Source organism: Corvus kubaryi, unplaced genomic scaffold (genome assembly GCF_017639235.1).
Source record: "Corvus kubaryi isolate FWS band 111438036 unplaced genomic scaffold, C.kubaryi_AGA036_p1.0 37392, whole genome shotgun sequence".
Lineage (NCBI taxonomy): Eukaryota > Metazoa > Chordata > Aves > Passeriformes > Corvidae > Corvus > Corvus kubaryi.
This window is the reverse complement of record NW_024581131.1, coordinates 7,488,214-7,500,283: the sequence shown is the minus strand read 5'-3', so window position 1 is coordinate 7,500,283 and position 12,070 is coordinate 7,488,214. Positions and strand designations below refer to the sequence as shown.

The 12,070-nt window shown below is 48.6% G+C and overlaps 1 protein-coding gene across 4 annotated transcripts in view; it reads right to left on the bottom strand.

Annotated features, from left to right (window-relative positions):
• Positions 1–12,070, bottom strand: part of HRAS (HRas proto-oncogene, GTPase) — a 42,406-nt gene that overhangs the window by 28,554 nt on the left and 1,782 nt on the right. Inside the window, exon 1 of one of the 4 annotated variants that reach the window (XM_042038330.1) lies at positions 11,609–11,980. The exons of 2 other annotated variants lie outside the window; for them this stretch is intronic. The gene's annotated coding sequence lies outside the window, so the exon portion shown is untranslated. Of the gene's footprint in view, positions 1–11,608; positions 11,981–12,070 lie in introns of those variants that run through there. One more of the 4 variants, XM_042038329.1, reaches the window with a different exon arrangement.

Sequence of the window (12,070 nt, the reverse complement as noted above, 5' to 3'; positions counted from 1 at the left end):
AGAAACCATGAAGGTTCAAGTCAAATGGACTAAAAATCTACAGAAACTGGCTCCATCATCCTCAAAGCCCCAATATGCCATTTAGCAGTGCTTCAGTGTTAGTAAAAAGGCTCTTTTTCCCCTAACAGAAAGAGTTTGACCCACCAAGTCTGGAACACCCAGACATGCAGCACTTTTTGAGGCACTGGAGAGCTCCTGCTATCACCTGCTGGTTTGCAATCTGAAGTCTCCATGCCATTGTTTCAGCTCTAGATTTAGAGGTCTCATGTCTTTCCCCACTGCAATACAATACCTGTTTGGGCACATGCAGGAGGAGGTCAGGAGCTCCTGAGAAGTATATGAGTAACACCTGACCTATGTTAGCAGCTACTTGGCCTCTGCATGGAAGTTTGAACCAAGGACAAAACTGTTCCATTTGTACCTACACTCTCTGCCTTCACTTGGTTAAAACATCCCTTGTTCTAGAGCTGGGACAGGCTTGGAGCTCTGTCCTAGGAGCACCTCTGAGAGGTGTTTAACTCTGTCTTCCAGTTGCTGTCTGGATGACATCCCTCTCCTCCACTCTTGGCCAGCAAGGAATCAAAATGAAGGGTAGCTTCTTGACCAAAGGAAGATGAACATGCTTACCAGATGAGACAGCCAAGGACAGACCACATTCAACAGTCTTGTCTCCTTTTTGTGCTACCCCAGTGTGCCCAATGTAGCTAGTTAAGGTGGGGCTCATCTCACCTACAGCACAGACCTCTCCACAAGAGCCCATCATCCAGAGCCTCTATCATCAATGAGCAGAGGCAGGCACAGTGTGTCTGACCTGTTTCAGTTATCCACCTGCATTACAATGAGATGGAAGTGCTCATTTCCTCTGCTGCCTGTAAAGGGGGACTGAGGGGCTGGGATGTTAGATGCCGACATCTGGACAGGGGAATTGCACCCTGATATTCCCCATCTTGCACTTTGCTGGTAAGCTTTTCAGAGAGAGACTATCTCACCCTGCCCCTAACATGAAAGCACTTCACCCCCTAAGGCCTGAAGGTAACACTACACTTCAAGTGGGAGATGAGAGGCCCATGCCCTTAAGTGTTTGCCATCAAGAAAACTTCACAACACCTTCCCTGTAATGATGTTCCAACTGGATCCAAATAATTTTGGGGGATGGCTGAAGAGAAGGCAGAGCTGCAGGTCTCAGCCTGCCTCTGTGTTAGCAGGTGAAGAAAGGAGAACATCCCAGGCACCAAACACTTTGTGCCACAAGAACGGCATTGCCCAGATAGCCCGCAATGCTCCCTTTGTGCCCATCAAGAGACGCACTGTTACTGCAACCCTAGGGTATTTTACCATGTCCTGCAGCCATAGGGAGGAGGAGAGAAGATCCAGCAGGCAGGAACTGTGCAGCAAGATTGATTTATTTAATTATTTTACAAACTCTTTTATAGACTTTTTTCTTCATAGTCTAATTGGACAAAGGATCAGCCACCCCTTGGGGTGATTGGCTAAAATCCTAAAACATCCATTGTCAAAATATTTTTCTACTGTACTATGAACAAGACTTTTCAAGGCTGCAGGTGTTTGGTTGTTTACAGAACTCTGCTACCTCTTCTGTGTGAGAGAAAAGTCTCTCACAGACTTAGAAAATAGCAAGAAAATCCTTGCTAGCAGCATTTTTGTATCTACAATGCACCATGACAGGCAGGGAAGGATGAACACATGCAGCAGGGCTGGGTCAAGGACATGGGAGAGGAAAGGATAGAGCAACAAGACTGTAATTTCTTCTAGTATAGAGACCTGGGATTTACAGGCCAACCTTGAGGACTCTTCTCCTTTTCATGACTTCTGATATACAATCCTTTGGGGCAGGCAACATGGGAGCTTGATGCAGACAACTGCAAAATAATGAGTCTAGGGGCAGGAAGCCAAAGCAGACAGCGCATGTTAAATGGAGCTGTCACGCTACTGGGCTGGCCAGGGGAGAGATGGAGGAGCTATTCTGAGATTTGTGAAGCCATCAGCCCTCGTGCTGCAGAAAACAACAAAATTAAGCTCAGAAAGGGACTGCAGGCAGAATAACTCCCATGATAACAGGATGCATGGGGAGTAAGTTGTTACAAAGGGCCCTCAAATCAAATAGGGGGGAAAAAGCAAGCATGGAAGAGACTGCACAAAATTCACCCACAGTGGGACTGAAGAGTTCAGAAGAAAATGAGACGTTTCATTCAGCTCCCTGAAAGGGTGACTTACTGTTGGCAGAGCTTTTTCTCCCACCCCAGCATTCAGTTGTCACCAAGCTCACAGGCTCCTACCTCAGATTTTAAACATTATCTCTTTGCATTCTAATCCCAACAGTTCTTGCTCCCAATGCCCCAGCAGAGCAAGCCACGATGAGAAAGTGTGACTGCTGGTTGTCCACCTCCATGCAGCAGCTGCCAGTCAATCCCACTTCCACAACACAACCCATTTGATTATTTTGATCTGTTCAGGTGGTAGTGTTCCTTTTTTTTCCTCCTCCTCTGGGATTTCTTCTGAAATTGCTCTAAGCTGCGAATTGAATAAACTAATTCCAGGTGCAGAGACTTTGAAACAAAGGAGATGAGAACCTGAACTGACCTGAGAGATGCTGCATTGCCCATCAGCCCAGTCACTGCAGTCAATATAGTTCAACCAGCTTCAGTGGAATTTGAACAAGATTTCACAACCCTGTTGCAATGCAACTGCAGGCCTTGCCAAAAAAACATGTACTTAACAGCATGCTCTGAGAGAGCCCAGGCCTCTCCTAGGCACTCAGCTTCCCACCTCTTCACAAGGAGCACACTTCAGGTAAGCAACTCTATACATCTTTCTTTTTAAACTGTACATCTTCCACTAAAACGCAGGAGGGCTTTCCTTAGCCTTCTCAACAGCATCCTGCAATTGCCTTGTTTTTCCTTTAAAACAGTAGAAATTTCAAGCCAGCTTCCGCAGCTCAATGTTTGCACCCGTGGATTGGTGACTACAAAATCCAACTAGCTGCCCTGGGCCTTTACAAATCCCCAGCCAGGGACCTGTACATTATGTGCTGTAATCCTCCCCCATTTCATCTCTAAAGCTGGCTAGTACCAGAGGCTCTTCCCTATCACCTCCCTCAGAGAATCATCACCAAAACCTCCCATGTTGCCACAGCAAAGACTCAGCAACAACTGCCCTGTTTAGAATATCTTAACAGGCTACAGCCCCATTAGAATCAAAGAAGGAAGACAAACCTAAATCCCAGGAATTACACCTCTGCATGGGTGGTTTCATCTCAGCAGCCTCCCTTTGCTCACCTCCCATCCTGAACAGGTTTATAATCCACTCCATGGTTGCCCTGAATTACCCCAGAGGTGACCATATTTCAGCAACAAATTAAACTGTCATGATACATTCCTTTCTACACTGTTTTTTAAAACATGTGAGCTCTGACTGCCAGAGAATTGTTTTGGAAAGATTAGATTAGGTGCCTCGGAAACTGCTTTGGAAAAAAAAGTAAGGGGTTTTCGCTTCTTGAAGAAACCCACCATTTTTTGGGTTTTTTTTTTCCCTGTGAAGTTTGTTTTATTTTTTAACCTCAAAGATTTGGTCAATGAACTGCATCTTGTTTTTTAGATCTTTCCACAAAAGGTGCCTCGATGCAGATGACCAATAGGGAGACTGCTCATTCTGCAATCATCCGCCACCGACACAAATTAAAATTCTAAAGCACTCTGATTTTTAAAACAATCCCCATCCAAAGGCCTCCAACATCTCTATTCAATTGACCAAATCTTCTTACTGTTTTTCCAACTCACAACAAGACACTCGGTTTTATCATGGGATGTCTATCCATTTCTTCAGACACAAATCCCATTTACAGCCTGGAAGACTGACATGCAAAGGACTGCCATCCCAGCCCTCCACTCACATCACTTCTAAGACCAGACACCTAAAGTATTAAAATAACAGTCAAGACAGCCTTGCTTGAAAGGATAAAAGGAAACAAACCCCCACCTTCTCAGGGCTCATTGTGATAAGAAAGCATTTCTCTCATCAGAAAAATCAGACTAGCAACACGTCAACAGCTGGGTGCTGAATCTTTTGACGCTCATCAGTTACCAAAGGAAATGAGAAGCTGATCTTGCAGTCAAAGTGCCAGACTAGGACAACAATTTCTGTTCTAAGCTCTGCTCTGTTCTAAGCTCTCTCCTCCTGTTAATGGGAATTTCCATTCCCCAGTTCCCAGCTGTAAAACAAGGGGTTGTAATGTCTCTCCTCTCCCTGCCCCGTGTGTGCCCCAGCTATAGGCACCGGTAGGTATTTGGCAATTTTACACTTTCTAGCAGATATGAGGAGCAGCCAAGCCTGGGCACTTCATAGACTGGAAAAGGGTGGCTACTTGAGATATACACCACGGAGGAAGAGGAACAGCAAAGGTATAAACTGATGTCTGCTGAACACAGATTAATGTGTTCATCATGGAAGTAACGCGAAGCAGAGGACATCTTGTCAGGCCCCTGATAATCAGGTGCAGTAATTGTGGGGATCAAATGACTATAATTTGCTATGAATCGGAGATTTCCACCCTCATCCATCTACCTCCCTGCTTTGCCACAGACCTGGTGAGACCCTGCACACGTCCCTGTGACTATGAGCCACACCAGCACACAGCCTCCTTGTTTCTGTGGAAAAGCAGGAGCTGAAGCACTTTTCCAGGTCCGGGTCTGACTCTCTCACACCTCTGTCTCCCACCTCCACCATGGTCATGGTAGTCATTTCTTTCAAGTGCATATGTTTTGAGAATCAATACCTTGATATTTGGAAATTATAGGGGCCACCAGAATAGCTACAGAGCCATCAGCTGCAACTGAGTACAGCAGAACGGAGGACATACAGTTGCACTCTTAGGAGAGAGCAGATCTGACCCTAAAAGACTTCAGTACAGCCACCACACACCGCAGGAGAACAATGAGGCAGAAAGTGAAGCAGGGATTTGTGCATACCTCCTCATCCATCAGCAACTATGCTGACTGCCAGATGGGAGGTGACACCACCAAGCAGCACAGCAATGTCCTCCCCCTGCCTAGCCCCCAGCACTTATCCTCATCCTGCCTCCCACTCTTGCTCCCAGCAGAGCAAGAAGCCAACACATGCTTGTCGAAGCAGGTCAGGGAGCAGACCACTCGCCCAAGGCTGCCTGTGTGGAAAGTGGGACAAGCCCTCCAGAAAAAGACAACTGGCCTCTTACAATATCATGCAAATCAGGAAAAGGCCAGGAGAAACAAGATTGGGAGAAACCTTGTATGACCAAGGTTATATTGCAAGGTTATGTATTCATCCTCTGCACACAAGGGGGGAAAGCAAGGGGTGTGCATGCACACACACACCGGAGGTACCTCCTGCTTTCACCAGCATTTGCTAGGTCTGCATTCTACAAAGGAGAGTTGTGCTGTTCACAGCAGGAGCCTAAGAGAGTGGGACCCAAAAGGAGCCATTGCATCTACAGACAGAGATACAAGGGGAGACAATGAAAAAAATTAATCACAGAATTAGCATACATACAAGCCAGGATCAGTCCCATATTTACCTATAACAAACAGTGATGTTTTATTTACTTAACATAATCAACTATTGTTTTATCTACTTATCATACGAACCAAAGCCTGGTTTCAGAAGCCCAGCTGTGTCCTCTTCCTGGAAGGTGAATTTCAGTCCCTCACATAACATTAAGCCCCCTGACATCCAATGTAAAGCCATCAGCAGGGAAGGAGCATGGCTGCTACAATCGCTACAGAAACAGAGGACCTAGTGCCACACCAGGAATACTGCTCTGGCTGCTGCTGTGGCTGTCTGAGGTAGGATGAAATCCATCATTTTCAGGCTCCAAATTTATACATTCAAGCTTATTCTATACACATGGTTTGAAGCAGGGTGAATAGAGCTGGATGTAAGCCACAGAATTGCTGAAGATAGCACAGAGTGTCAGAGCACTCAATGTGATCCTGGAGCAGGCCAACAGGATGGCTGCCTGTTACCCCAACAAACTGCTGATGAACAGAGCTCACTTCTCAGCAAGCCTCTAAACAAGATCCCAACTTGCCTCAGGCACAAGCACTTGCTGACCAGACTCTTGTTTGGAGATTTTTCACTGGTTTGCCTTTCTCAAGGAATATGGCCCCATGCACTTACACTGCCAGCCAGCCATGCCTCAGTTCAGCCCTGACCAGCAGGAGAGCCAACGCACCACCCTGCAAAACAGCAGCCTCCACAATGCCTTTTTCCACTGATCTCCTCCTCGCTTCTCTCTCTGCAGAGCCTTACCCAGGGAGAACAGGGCAGCCTGGAGCAGCCCCTGCTGTGCACACCTGCATCCCTCATTTCACTCCTACTCCCTGGCTTTTTAGATCTTGCTCCTCTTCTCCCAGTAAGAGCATGACATCCTCTTCATTTCACAGGCCACAGCTTCTCCCTCGCGTCTGCTGTTCTCTCAAGGATGCTAAACAAGCAGAAGACGTACAGGCATCTTCCCAGAGACATTGCAGCAATGTCTCTTTTTTGTATTCGTCAAGTTATTGCTCCCACACACACACATTTAAACTCAGCTCCACCAGCTCTTGAATTTAACTTGCATACAAGCAGTCTGATCTATAATGGATTTAGCTATGCAAAAGGAAAAATCCTCTTAAAGTTTGGTCCACAGCACAGCAGTATACAAGTACCTGGGCTGCCACTGCCTCTGCATTATTAGAGTGCCCCTCACCCAGGGCATCCTATCCTTTTAGCAGATAGGCTAGGTATTTGCTGGTTACCTACTAGGTCAGTATCCCTCCTAAAGAAAAGTCCAGTGAGATATGCAACCAGCTTACTCAAGGCCAGATGGGGGGTCAGGACTCCCCAGTTCACAATCCTGTGGCTTTAACCATGAAGTCATCTTTCAGCACAGAGATCAGCTGTTCCAAGAGGCCACACTGCTGTCAGATGGGCACCACAGGGAGGTCAGGCATTAAGACAGTGAAAGACTATTCCCTCCATAGGCATTTGGGTCAGTTAGCACCACACACAGGAAGCTGTAGAACCATACTGCACTGGTGAGAAGTTGGTAACAGGGTTTTGGTTTTACTGAGCCGGTCATTAAACAGCGCTGGTCCCACTTTACAGAGATATAGGTAGCAACACCCAGAATAAAACAGATCATCTAGAAGTATTTACCTCTGGATATCTGTAATTATAAACCAAACATCATCAGCTTCTCTCTCTCCCTGCAGTAAATAATTAACTGCGAAAGAATATTCCTCTTGGCTCCATCCTCCCCAATCAATTCTGCTTTGCAACAACGTGCCTGGATTGCTCGCTGTATCAGTGCACCCAAGTGTTACCCAAACCCCCTCGAAGACAGAGGAGAGGTGGAACTGTTCACTTCAGTACAGCAGAGACCTTTCCTTCAGGGTACAAGGGGGCATCGTGGCATAACTCCCAGTACTTCAAGCAAACAGCTATGACATACACAGCTTAGCTCATGCACTGCTGCAACATCACTGCAACCATCAGCGGAGGCGAATCACGCACTCTGAGCACTCCAATCACACCCCTCTGGACTGCCTGAGCCTTATTGCCAAGGCAGAGCAAATCTCCTCCCCTGAAATGCAAGGTTTTATATTCCTTTCATTGTTTCTGAAATATCCTCCCCACCCCTAGAATTCATCCAGGGGTAAAAAAAAAATCAAACCACAAAACAAATCAAGTCTTCTTTATAACAGAAACTTCATTTTTTAAGAGACTTTAATTTTTGAATACTAGATCGAAGTTCAGTATTGTGACTGCTCGGTCATGCACTATAACCTGCACAGTGACCTGTTCACCTCTTGCCACCTCCCCTCAGCAACCTGAATTTCATACAGACTCTGCAAGTAATAGGTAAACCAGAAAATTTTCTGAGCACTCATTCCTTTTGCCCTACTGAAAGACACCTCCTGGCTGTAAACCCCATCAGGGAGGAAGGATGATGCCAGGAGGAAAGAAAACTGCCTGGCAGGAAAGCTGGGTTGGTCAGACAGCAGATGGAAGCAGGTTGCATGCAGATACACAGCCAGGGAACAACACAAGGGCTGCCATTTGATCCTGGTTGCTTTCTTAAGATACAAAGTCAAATTCGGTTTTGAAAGAGGCATAAGGAGAACACAAGCAAAAACAAGAGCTGGGGAAAACCTCCAGAATTGCAGGAACACCCTTCCTAAAACAGCCAGAAAAAACAGGGAGAGACAGAGAAGCATTACCACCAAGCAAACATCTTCATACTTACACACAGTCTGGGTTCAGTTTTACATTTTTACAGGTTTAAACACATACCAGATTTAGTTGAGCTGACTATGAAGTGCTCAATAAAGAACTCCACCAGGAAGGTAGAGAAAAAGAGGAGAAAAGGCTAATTTAGACTCAAAAAGCATGGAAAGAGAGGTTCAAGAAAGAGGCAAAAGAAAGAATAGAAGGAAAACCATGACACAGAAGAGATAAATGAAACAGATACCAGGGACAGTTCAGGAAAAGATAAACCATGCAAAAATGGAATGAAAACTGGAAGGGAAAGATAAGAGAATGAGGAACATGCCATGGCAGATCAGTTGAACAGCAGCTGGCAAATAGATAATTTATTTAATCTCATCTGTATTTGTCAAATAATTTGTTTGATTAACACTCTTTTGTGGTCTTCAGCCAGGTATGGAGCTGATCAAATATCATGTCATAAATATATTATTAGATTAATACAAGTAAAATTCAAATACATTCAACATTTTTATCTGCTGCTTAATAAGCTCTGCTTCTAAGTTTACAGTTCAAAAATGTTAAAATAGAAAGCTGGGAATAAATTACAATTAGATAAAAATTACTTGAAGGACGACCATTTTGCTTTTCCTAGACTGACAAAAATACAGTATACTGTATAACTCATCTTGAGAGACAGAAGAGGCGACATTCCTACTTTAACCACCCTCCCACAAGGAACTCCTCTCTACAGGCAGTACTTTTTGTCTTGATTTTATTTTGTTGAATGTTTCCCCAATACTCAACTTTTCTACTCCATGAAGGTTTTTACCCCAAAAAAGTCTGGTGAGCTCCAAGGGCAGCCGAAGAGAAAGGTAAATTTCGGGTGCACTGGTAGCAGGAGGGAAGGCAGTGAGAGCCATATCCAGCCTGGAAGCAAATGTTTATGTTTAAGCTGAGCTTTGCTCCTCTTAAAGGGAAGGGAAATCAGGTGAAAGATGGACAAGGATGCCTCAGGATCTCTACTCTGACAAGGAAATTTTCCCACACTGCCAGCAGCCTTTTCCAAACCTCCCTCAGAGAACCAGCGAGGAAACTAGGAGGGAAAAAAAAAGACCAACTGGCAATTTTTCAGCCTGTTTTTATCCCCCCTCCCCCAAGACAACAGCAAGAATTGGTCTGAGAATCCTCAGACCATGGGGTGAAAGCCACCAAGGTAAACCATCTCCATGTGCGTGGTGGCAGGGCTGCCAGGGAGCCCTGGGAAGCAGAATCAGGCTCAAGAAGGAACCTGTGGCCATGGCTTTCTAGGCCAACATCAGAGGAACACGAGGCTACTCCCACTGCTGCTCTACCTTCACCACTGGCAGCAGCCAAGAATCAAACTCACCACAGGAGAGAACCACACCAAGGGCAACTCCCTGGGGCCGGAAAAGTGTCCCTTGGGTCACAAGTCCTGTTTAAATATCTCAGCAATATCCCAAACTGAGATAATTATTGCTAATTACAAGATCATTTTTATGTAAACATGAAGGGTATTACCACGCATACTTCATCTCTTTTTAATTAAAAGAAGTAAGAGGTTTGCTGAGATAAAAAAAATAGACACGCTGACAGCTCCCACCCAAAAGCAGACTTTTCTGCAGTGATAACACCCATCAGCCTCCAGACCCACCAAGAAGACTGAACAGAGAAATCAATCAGCATCAGCCTCCCCAGTGCTGAAATGAAGCAGTTGGCACGTTATTAATCACACAGGAAAAACGTTTTACGAGGACAAGGAAAGGACCAGACACACAGAGGGGGGATACACATGGATTCAGTCACGGCTGTCTTAAAAACACTTGGGAAAATCACACGAATCTCCAGCTGTAGAATTAAAATATTTCAGAGCTGTGAAGGATAAACACATCAGCAATTCTGACTACAGCAACTCTTTAGCTAATCCCACACCAAACCTCATGTACTTTCCTCCATTCAAAACCAGTTCCTGCTCCAAGCTGCACATCCTACCCATGCCAACCAGACTAAAATACATTGTGACACAGCCTCACCACGAGTTCGTATCCTTTCTGCATTTCAAAGACCTACCCAGGAGCAACCTGCACGTCACAGGCTACAAGAGATATGACCATCCAGCTTAGGACACTGAAATAGTCAACGGCTTGACTTGCCATGCAATGGCTTAACAAGCCATTCCTGCTGCACAGTCCTGTTTCCAGCTGTCCTAAGCATTTCTCCAGCCGCTCCAGAGTTCGCCAGTCCACTGTGACTTCTCATAGTCTCTTCTGTCTCCAGGCACGCTCCACTGCTTGAGGCAATTTAAATACACCCCCAGCCAGGACCTGTATGGGCCAAGCGAGCCATCAGATGCACCTTCACCTGGGGTGAAGATGCTGCAGCCCCGGACGCCGTGACACCCTTTGCAGGGCAGCAGGGCGCAGGCAGCCTCGGCACGCCGCAGAGCCCCGGCGGCGAGCTTCCCTAGGACGGAGGGAGGGAGGGAGGTGTCACCAGCTCCGCAGAGCCGCATGCTCGCAGAACGGGGGACCTCGCTCACTTGCTCACAGATGCACACAAATACCTGCGCCTCCGCCACCTGCCTGTCCCCTCCGCGCCTCGCCCCGGGCCTGGCGGCGCCTGGCACCGCCGTGGAGCTCGTCTCTCCTGGAGGGTGCCAGCCCAGCAGGCACCTGCTTTAGCAAAGCGTGGCGAGTCTGGTGCTCCCCCTTTGAAGCATCACAGGAGCAGTGTGAGGGATGCAAGGGGATGAGGGAAGACGGGTGCAGCGGGCTGCAAACTAGGGGTGCGAAGAAGAGGAGGTGAACAGGGCTGCAGCTAAGGGATATGGAGGGGAGCGGGAGGGCAAGGGAGGGGAAGGAAACAGGGCTGCAGCTTGGGAGGGGGAGGACAGGAGGAGGGCACAGTGGGTGCACAAGGAGGGCAGGGGATGGAGGGCAGAGAGAACGGAGGGCAAAGAGGGTGCAGAGGCTGTGGCTCGGTGGTACCCCACCACCCTCCCACCCCAGCAGCCTGCCTGGGCTAGGGTCGGCAGGCAGCGCCCAGGCAGCACAGTCATGGCGCGGCCGGCGAGCAGGTGGGTGGCCGCCACCACTCCCAACAGCCCGGGCCCCGCCACCGCCCACCGGGCCGAGGGTCCCTCCCTTCCCACCGCCGCCCCGGGCACGGCGGGGGCAGCCACAGCACAGCGGGGGTACGAACTTGGCGGCTGGGGGGAACAGCCCCGCTAACAGGTGGCGGCGGCGCTGCCGACCCGTCCCCGCCGAGCCGGTGGGCGCTGCCCCTCCGCGACGGCGCGTCCCACCCACCCCGACCCAGCGCCAGCCCGCTCCTGGCGGCCACTCACCGGCTCGTCCACCCCGCCGGGCGGGATGCGCGTCCTGGAGAGCGGGGCGCGGAAGTTTAAAGCCGGGTAACAGTATTACTCGCTTTTGCCCTTCCAACGTAGGAAAAACCAAACTAGACGAGGCGCCCCCCCAGGCGGGCGAAACCCCGCTCCGCTCCTCCCCGCCGGGGGCTTCAGCCGCGCGTCGGCCCGGCGGCGAGGGGAAGTTTCCACCGCGGTGGTGGAGGCGCCCCCGGCGTGCCGCACCCGCCCCGCATTGGCACGGGGCGCCGGGGCGCTGTACCGCCGCCGCGCCCGGACAATGTGCGTGCGGAGGGAGCGGGAGCGGAGCGGAGCGGGAGCGCGCCCCGCCGACGGCCGCGGCACACGCCCAGCCCGCGCCCCGCCCGCTCGGTTCACGGCGGCGGGACGCCGCCCCTGATTTTTTTTTTTTTTTTTTTTTTTTTTTTTTTTTTTTTTTTT